We start from the raw sequence: 7,345 nt of genomic DNA on the forward strand, positions 1-7,345 counted from the left end.
CTTCAAGTTCTCCCTGCTGGAGGCAGAGTTCAAGAGGACCAGTTATTCTACTTACCTGGAAGCATTCATCAATTGTCAATTCAATGGCATCAATCATAAAACAAGAATCATCACTAGAGGGTACATGTTTCATAGCATTAGAAATTTTAAAAATTATCTCCTCATCTTGTATCCTAAGGCTGAGTTGTCCTTGTTGGACATCAACCATTGCTTTCCCGGTAGCCAGGAAAGGTCTCCCTAGGATAAGCGGGACCTCTACATCTTCTTGCATGTCTAACACAATGAAATCAACTGGAAAAATGAATTTATCAACTTTAACTAACACATCTTCTATGATCCCCCTAGGATGTCTAATGGATCTATCAGCCAATTGTAATGCCACTCTAGTGGGTTGGGGTTCATTCAACCCCAATTTCTTGAAGATAGAATATGGCATTAAATTGATGCTAGCTCCCAGGTCACATAAAGCTTTTTCAATTTTTAAACTGCCAATGGTACAAGGAATAGTGAAACTCCCTGGATCTTTGAGTTTCTGAGGCAGCTTATTCAGAAGGATAGCAGAACATTCCTCATTTAGTGCAACTATAGCCACATCTCCCAGTTTCCTTTTGTTTGCCAATAATTCCTTCAAAAACCTTGCATAGTGTGGCATCTGGGCTAAAGCATCAGCAAAAGGAATATTAATATGTAAACTTTTAAATATTTCAAGAAACTTACCAAATTCCTTCTTCAATTTTTGTTGCTTCAGCCTGTTAGGGAATGGAACTTGTGGTTGTTGGTGCATCCCTTGTTGTGCTTCTAGTTGTTCCGTCTTCTGTTGTCTGGTCCCAAGACTTGTTTCTGCATTGGGTTCAGCCCAATTCTTCTTTTCTACCTCAAGCAACTCCTTTCCACTCCTTAAGGTAATAGCTTGCACCTGCTCTCGTGGATTCACTTCAGTGTTGCTTGGAAGAGTTCCCGGCAGTCTGGAAGAGATTAATTGTGCCAATTGCCCCACTTGGTTTTCCAGGTTTTTGATTGAGGCTTCCTGGTTCTGGAACCTAGTTTCTACACCTGCTATAAATTTTGTCATCAGTTCCTCCAAATTGGATTTTGGTTCAGGCTGATGATAAGTCTGGTGGAAAGGCTTGGAAATATGTTGATTTGGCCAGGACTGGTTTGAATGTCCCCTCCATCCTGGATGAAAAGTATGGTGACTCTGGTAATCCTGCTGTCTTGACGAATTGCTGACATAGTCAACTTGTTCAGTAGATGGTCTGAACTGATTGCCAACTTGGCAGTCTGTACTGATGTGGCCTCCCCCACACAATTCACAATTAAGAGGCTGCACATGCATGGCAGCTATCTGCATTTCATCTATTTTCTTACTGAGTGCTCCTATTTGTGCAGATAGTGCTGTATAAGTGTCAACATTATGTAAGCCTTGCTGCTTCCTAGTTTGAGTTCTTTCCGAATGCCATTGATAGTTGTTGGCTGCCATTTCCTCAATAAGTGCATGGGCAACCTCAGGAGTTTTATTATTTATGGATCCTCCGGCTGCAGCATCTAATATGGTCTTATTTGAGTCAGTAAGACCATTATAGAAAGTCTGCACTTGCAGCCAAATGGGGAGGCCATGGTGAGGAACTCTCCTTAACAGCTCCTTGTATCGTTCCCATGACTCATATAAAGATTCCCCCTCTTGCTGGAAAAAAGTAGTGATGTCATTCCTCATTTTAGCAGTTTTAGAAGGGGGAAAATATTTAGAGAGAAAACGGCTGGCCATTTCATCCCACGTAGCTATTGATCCTGCCGGTAATGAATTCATCCATGCTTTGGCTTTATCCTTCAAAGAAAATGGGAATAACCTCAACCTAATGGCGTCATCACTTACCCCATTGTGTTTGAAGGTGTCACAAATTTCTAAAAAGTTAGAAATGTATGCATTGGGATCTTTGTGGGCCAATCCACAGAATTGCACCGTGTTTTGAATCATTTGTATGATGGCAGGTTTGATCTCAAAGTTGTTAGCAGCAATATTGGGCTTGATAATGCTAGAGGCAGCTCCAGTGAGAGTGGGTTTGGCATAGTCCATCATAGTCCTCTGCTCAGCCATTTCTTGAGCTTCTTGAGCTTCTTGTGCTTCTTGTCTGACTTGCCTAGCAGCTCTTAAACGGACACGGAGAGTCCGTTCAATCTCCGGGTCGTAAAGGATCTCTTCCAGTTCAAGTCTGCTTGTCATAAACTGTTAAGGTCAAAGCGATAAAAAGGCCGATATTCACAAAAGAAAATAAATAACTAATCCTATCACACTGAAAATGTAAAGTGAATTATTGGAATACAAAAACCTACATCCTATCATGAATAAATGAAGCCGATTATACTAAAAGCAGATTTAAACCAATCATCTTATTCAAGGTTCCTTTATCTACATCCATCGATTTTAACATCTGAATTCAGACCCAATTTAGTTGAGTTCAGATCTACAAGTCTTTGGTATTGTTAGTCCAGAGAAATTAACAAATAATAATTCAGATCTGAGCTGTATATCTCATACACACTCATTGGTATACACTGCAATATACATCTACCAAATCTGTGATGCGTTAGGGCTGATATCAGAGTTAGGCTTGGTTTAAGGATTTTAAGCTCTACATTTGAAGCTCAAACCTGTATAGCTTATGCATATCAAACACTTGCTAAGACCTGAAAATTGGGTCTGCAATGTTTGGTATTGGAAGCTATTTGGTCCACACAACTTTTGTAGAAATCTGAAATCATGTCTGCTAACTATAGCAGCCCTGCTACAGATCTGAATGCTAATAGAAATACTTGGAAAGTGCTAATTTTTTTATTAAATAACTGAGGCATCACAATTATTCAACCCAAACATACACCTCCTTAGCTAATGTAGCTCGGTTACAAGTGGATAAAGCAAATGTTCAGTTCACCCAAAATCCAAAATGTGCTCTGTATCAGTTCAATCCTCAACTATAGTTCAGATTTGTATCAGTTCAGATCTGAATTTTCTTTTACATTCTTTGCTATCCAATTACCTTTGGGGTATGCCGGATTTATCATAGGGTGAATTGGGGTGATGATGGCACCCAATTCACCTTAAACTTGTATCAGTTCAGGTCTGAGCTCATCTGAACTCAGATCTGAACTGAGCAGTTCTGCAATAGCAGAATTCAGGTCTGAACTCAAGTCTGAGTTCGGATCTGAAATCTCAATTGCCTTACCTTCAGTTATTTCTACCAAATTGTTTTTGGAGAATAGCAAAAGTGCCCTAGGGTGAATTGGGGTGGTGATGACACCCAATTCCCCTCAAAATTGCATCAGTTCAGGTATGAGTTCAGAGGAACTCAGATCTGAACTGTTGCAGATCTGCAATAGGAACTCAGATCTGAGTTCTGATCCGAGTTCTCAATTGCTCCTCTTGATGTTCAAAGGATCTCTTTTTTTTTTTCATTTCATATATTTTTTTCTTTTTGTAATGGAAAAAGAAATAAAAGTCTGAAACACAAGCAATTCTTTTCGGCTGAGTGCTGCAGATCTGAATTTTGCTGATCTGAGTGCCGAATGCAACTCAGATCTGCAACACTCATGTTTTTGTGAATTTTTTTTTCTCTCTTTTTTTTTTCTTTTTGAATGTAAAAACACCAAGATTTAAAGGAAATGAAATATACCTTTATTAAAATGAAACTGAAACCAGAAAAAGAAAGTAATCTACTTAAGAAAGAAGAAACATAACTACAGTAGTACAGCAGTAGCAGTCCAAGCTGAAATGAAAAAGTTAGCAAATTAACCCAACTATGAATGCAATGCTGAATGAGATCAGATTAAGAATGCTCAATGTTTCCTAATATTGTTTCCCTAAATCCCTGGCAACGGCGCCAAAAACTTGATGTGTGGCTCATTGTGACACTAGCAAGTGCACTAGCCGTTCAAGTAATAAAGTAGTGAGTGAAGTATCGTTCCCACGAGGATTTAGGAAACAATTACCAATACTAAATTGAGCACTTCTTATCCGATCAACAAATAAATCAAAACTTTAATGAAAGCTAAAAAATCCTAAATTAAAATCTATCTAAATCATTGGCCCAATTGCCTTCAAATCAGGTTAGAAGAGTAAGCAGTAAATGTCAATCTCAGAATTCAGCAATCTATCAATTTGGATCATTCGAATAAATCATGATTGAGCCTTGGGTTGGTGAAACCCCAAGGTCATGAACAGCCTCTCTCAAGCGCATGTTCATCCTATGCATGAGTGACGGTTCTTCTATCTCTAGCAAGAATCTAATCCCCATGCATGCATTTCTTCAAACACTTCTAAGGCATCAATTCAAGTCTGAATTGATCACCAACTGAATTGTGCAAGTTATCTCTAACCTTGCACTCAATTCAGTTCTTGAATAGTAGATCTGAATTCCTAGAGTCTCTCTCAAGCACTCTAGGAATTCCAAGCTTTAGATCCATTCGGCCAATCTGAAAATTGCAGATCTGAATTCTCTTTCAAGCAATTCAGATCTTGCAATCTTAGATCTGAGTTTTGAAGGTTAGTTGGCCGAATTAATCTACAATAACACCCTTATTCAAGAAACTTCAAGTACAATTCATGACCATTTGAATGAATAAAAAAGAATTAGATTGCTGAACTGAAATTTTACAAGCTGAAATACATCAAGGAAGAATGGAAACAAGGAGAAAGAAGAAATAAAATATAACAAAGAAACTGAATTCAAATCAAAAGAGAATGAAACTACAAATGATTTATTACAAAAGATCTTTGAATCACAAACCCTCAATTCGAACTCACCTTCTCTTCTAGCTTGCTTGTCTTGAACTTCCTTCAGCCCTTCTTCTTCTTCTTCCTTGCGCCTAGCCTTCTTCTCTTCTCTTCTCTCAAGGTGGCCGAACCTCTAAGAGTGGGAGAGCCTTCCTCTCAAGCAATTGAACACCCCTCCCCCCTCCTAGAGGCCTCCTTATATAGTTTTTCAAGGGGGCTCGTGCCCCTTCTTGAAGTCTCTAGAATTGGGTGTATTACACCCCTCATGAACCTTCTAGAGTGCTCCCTCCTTCTCTTCAAGAAACTTCTAGGAGTTGCCGCCCCTAGCTCCCTTTGGGCTGCTATTTGGGCTACAACTTAGCTTGCTTTTGAGCTCATGTGGGCTACACTCTAGGCTGTTATTTGGGCTAAAAATGGGCTGGGTCGAAATTTCCTTCTTGCTAGGCTTCTTCCCTTGGGTTTTCCAAAGAGTTAGCTTGCACTACTTGGGCCGAATGAAACTCCCTTGCTCTCATGGCTGGGCCGGGCTGAACTTGATAAATTTTGGGCTTTCTTTTCTTGCTTTTGCCTTCTTTTTGTTGATTTGGCTCCCCTTGAAATCTTTCTTGCAATCAAGCTAAAATAGGGCAAAATCTAATTAAACCAGCCTAAAATTTCATGCAAAAACCTCATAAAATATAGATAAATTGTAGGTTCATCAGAATACAACTCCTACCAATATTTTCTCTAAAAGATTGGAATCAAGATCCAATCTTGATTTCTCCCAAGCAATGGAGATCAAACTGTTAAAGGCGGCGGCTGTAGGAAGGAGGCGGCTAAAGAGAATTTACAGGGTGCAGAATTCTCTCATCTGTGATCTTGGCTCTGAAGACAAGACTGCTGGTTGTCTGTTGTGTTGGATGTCTAATGGCTGCCGCCCCCTCTTCCTTTTATAGACTTAAAGAGATCAGCTCCTAATCCCATTAGGAGTTGCTAACCCAAATCATATCTGGATTAGAAGTCCCTTTAAGATAAGGGATAATCCTTATCTTATCTGTGGATTAGATCGGCCAGCTCCTAATCTAATTAGGAAGTTTCCAAATCTAAATCTCATTTAGATCTTGGACTCTCTGAGTGGATAGGGTGTGGGCCCAATTCTATCAGCTGATCTTATCTCAGAATTCGCCCCTTAAAAATTAATCAAATTAGCCCAATTCGAAATTGGCTTATGGCCCATTTAGGGTTATGTATTCACTAAGCCTTCCAAATTGCTGCCCAGTTGGGCTTCCTTGTATGGCATGGTACCCAAACATTGATCTACACATCAGCCACATGGGTTCAACCCAGCCTTTGTTACAAGGCCTGGCCGAATACACTGTTATGGACAGTGCACCCCCTGAAACCCATCAAATGGGCTCTATGGGCCCAACACTTACCCTAAGTGGTCCTTGGGCCAAGCCACCTTGTAACACCTATGGACTGTGGGCAGATGCAAGATTAGCCCATCAGGTATTATCCTTAATGGTCTTACACTTAGCCTCTCAGCCCATAATGATCATACACTGCCCGACAAGAGAGGACCTCTCCCTCGGCTGCAAGGAACAGTGTTGCACTCTCTCAAGTATGGATCCCGGGAATTAAAACCTTTTGCAAATCATTTCGGAACCATAATTTATATACTTTTATATCTCATATAAAATATATTTTGCAAAACATATTTCAACGATTGAAATCGGCTGCCAGCAGTCTTGGTTTCCATCAGTGAGAGTGCATCCCCGATCATTACCTTTGTCCGACAAAGGGGCTGATCCTGTCACTATGATCACCCACTCAGATGAATTCTCAGACTGTCCCAACATACCCAGGTTTTGACCCCCGCTAAGGATCTCACTGATTGGTATATCAAAGACAGCCCAATCCGACACGTAGTGCAGTATCATAATCGAGTCTAGGGGTCGGGTGTAACTTTCCAGTTTTGTCCATCAATCTCCAAGGTCCAGGGCAATACTGGAAATCTGGTCCAGTTCAAAGATTCAATTAATTCCACACTGTGTGTGCTTAGGGTATCACTCTAGTAGCTGAGACAAGCCACCCCAACCGACTTGGTGGCACCACAGTGTCATCCTTGTCAGGATAGGTCTCCCCAGACCGACCCACTGGCTGTGAACATTCTAAACTAATACGAGCCTCATTAAGTAATCAAATATGCACTTTTATTCATTTACAATAAATTCATAAAGTACATCATTTTGATTGAAGCTAAGGGCATACAAAACTGTCTAACAACTCCCACTTGCACTTAGGACCAATCAGGTATTAGCCGGAGTCCCATGCTTTCTATGTGTTTCTCAAACACTTTCTATGATAGTGGCTTTGTCAATGGGTCTACCACATTCTCCGCTGATGCTACCTCTTAACATCATCCTCCCATAGGTCCAGTGTTGTCATACAACAGAGGAATGGGTGATGTGCTGAATTCTAAATCCAGGAATGAATACCTTCATTCATAAGGTAGCCTCACTTACGGAAATGCATTCGGCTTGGATTGTGGACTATTAATTTGCTACTTAGGACCTCTGTTTGTTGACATTCAGGAAA

The 7,345-nt window shown here is 40.3% G+C and overlaps 1 non-coding gene across 1 annotated transcript; it reads left to right on the top strand.

The window, feature by feature from the left end:
- The first annotated feature begins 1,610 nt into the window (after nt 1-1,610).
- LOC148874381 (small nucleolar RNA R71) lies at nt 1,611-1,717 on the top strand. Its single transcript, XR_016106128.1, has one exon. It is a non-coding gene; the product is annotated as a small nucleolar RNA R71 (small nucleolar RNA).
- The last annotated feature ends 5,628 nt before the right edge of the window (nt 1,718-7,345 follow it).

This window comes from Nelumbo lutea, chromosome 1 (genome assembly GCF_056320005.1).
Source record: "Nelumbo lutea isolate HS-2025 chromosome 1, American lotus-T2T, whole genome shotgun sequence".
Lineage (NCBI taxonomy): Eukaryota > Viridiplantae > Streptophyta > Magnoliopsida > Proteales > Nelumbonaceae > Nelumbo > Nelumbo lutea.